Source organism: Carassius gibelio, chromosome B5 (assembly GCF_023724105.1).
Source record: "Carassius gibelio isolate Cgi1373 ecotype wild population from Czech Republic chromosome B5, carGib1.2-hapl.c, whole genome shotgun sequence".
NCBI lineage: Eukaryota > Metazoa > Chordata > Actinopteri > Cypriniformes > Cyprinidae > Carassius > Carassius gibelio.
In genome coordinates, this window is record NC_068400.1 from 306,474 (window position 1) to 307,668 (window position 1,195).

Genomic DNA, 1,195 nt, shown 5'->3' on the forward strand with positions numbered 1-1,195 from the left:
GACCTGTTGGTTATTGGAGGATCTTCTCATTTCTAGTCTGTTAAACGCATTGGCTATTTTGCAACGAGCCTTCAGCGCGTACTGAGTGAGCGAGCGCCTGCTGAGTAGCCTAACATAAACATATAAGATGGTGTTTTTTTCTTCTTCGGGAGTGTCAGGGGCGTTGCCTGTTACGTTGTTTGGGTTATTGGGCTACCTTGTTGAACGCATATCATTATATTTCTCTCTCTCTCTTTTTTTTTTTTTTCAAATATAATTAATTACTCCAACGAACCGTTCGGTATACATAATGCGTACCGCGTACCGAACCGAAAGCGTCGTACCGAACGGTTCAATACGAATACGCGTATCGTTACACCCCTAATATATATATATATATATATATATATATATATATATATATATATATATATATATATGTTGGCGGTTTTCACAACACTATGGCCTTTGATGGATTCTGCAAGCTAAAGAATAGCGACACAATAGATGGCAGGGGTCAGGGTATAAATTTATTATGATTTAGATCTTTTAATGTTTGTAAAACAGCCCAGGCTCCACGTTTGTATTAATCACCTGAGCTGGGTGTTGCGTTCCCAAGGAGTCAAGGGAGGATGGACCTGCAGGCCATCCTTCATAACTTTACATGTCTCTCTGTCTGTCTGTGTATCAGGAAGCTGAAAAGCAGCAGGAAATCGTGACAATGTGAAATGCAATAAATGATATAGTTTTATTTTATTTGCAAAACTGCCCGGACAGCTTTCTTTTTTCTCCCGTTTCCTCCCCGTTAGATGAAGTCACACTTGGCGTGTGTGAAACAAGCATAATTGTGCTTGAACTGACTCAGGCGAGACCTAAAAATACACACAATGGCAGAGAGATGAGCAGAGACAGATAGAGAGAAAGAGGGCCGCTTGTCCTTTAGCAGTGCGTGCTTTCTCCTTATTTTCCCACACATTCCAATAACACAGGAATAAACGGATATGAGAATTAAACCTCATTGTCCTCAGATATGTCCTACTATATTTAGTCCGTGTTTTTAGTATATATATGGTGTGAGTCAGAGTAAATTGCGACGCAAATATAGTGTCATGAACATGCAGCCTTGTATAGAGGACCAACAACCAAGGTCAGGATTTTTAGTTCCAAAACTTTAATATGCCTGCAGATCAAAATGAAAGCCCCTTAATACATATTA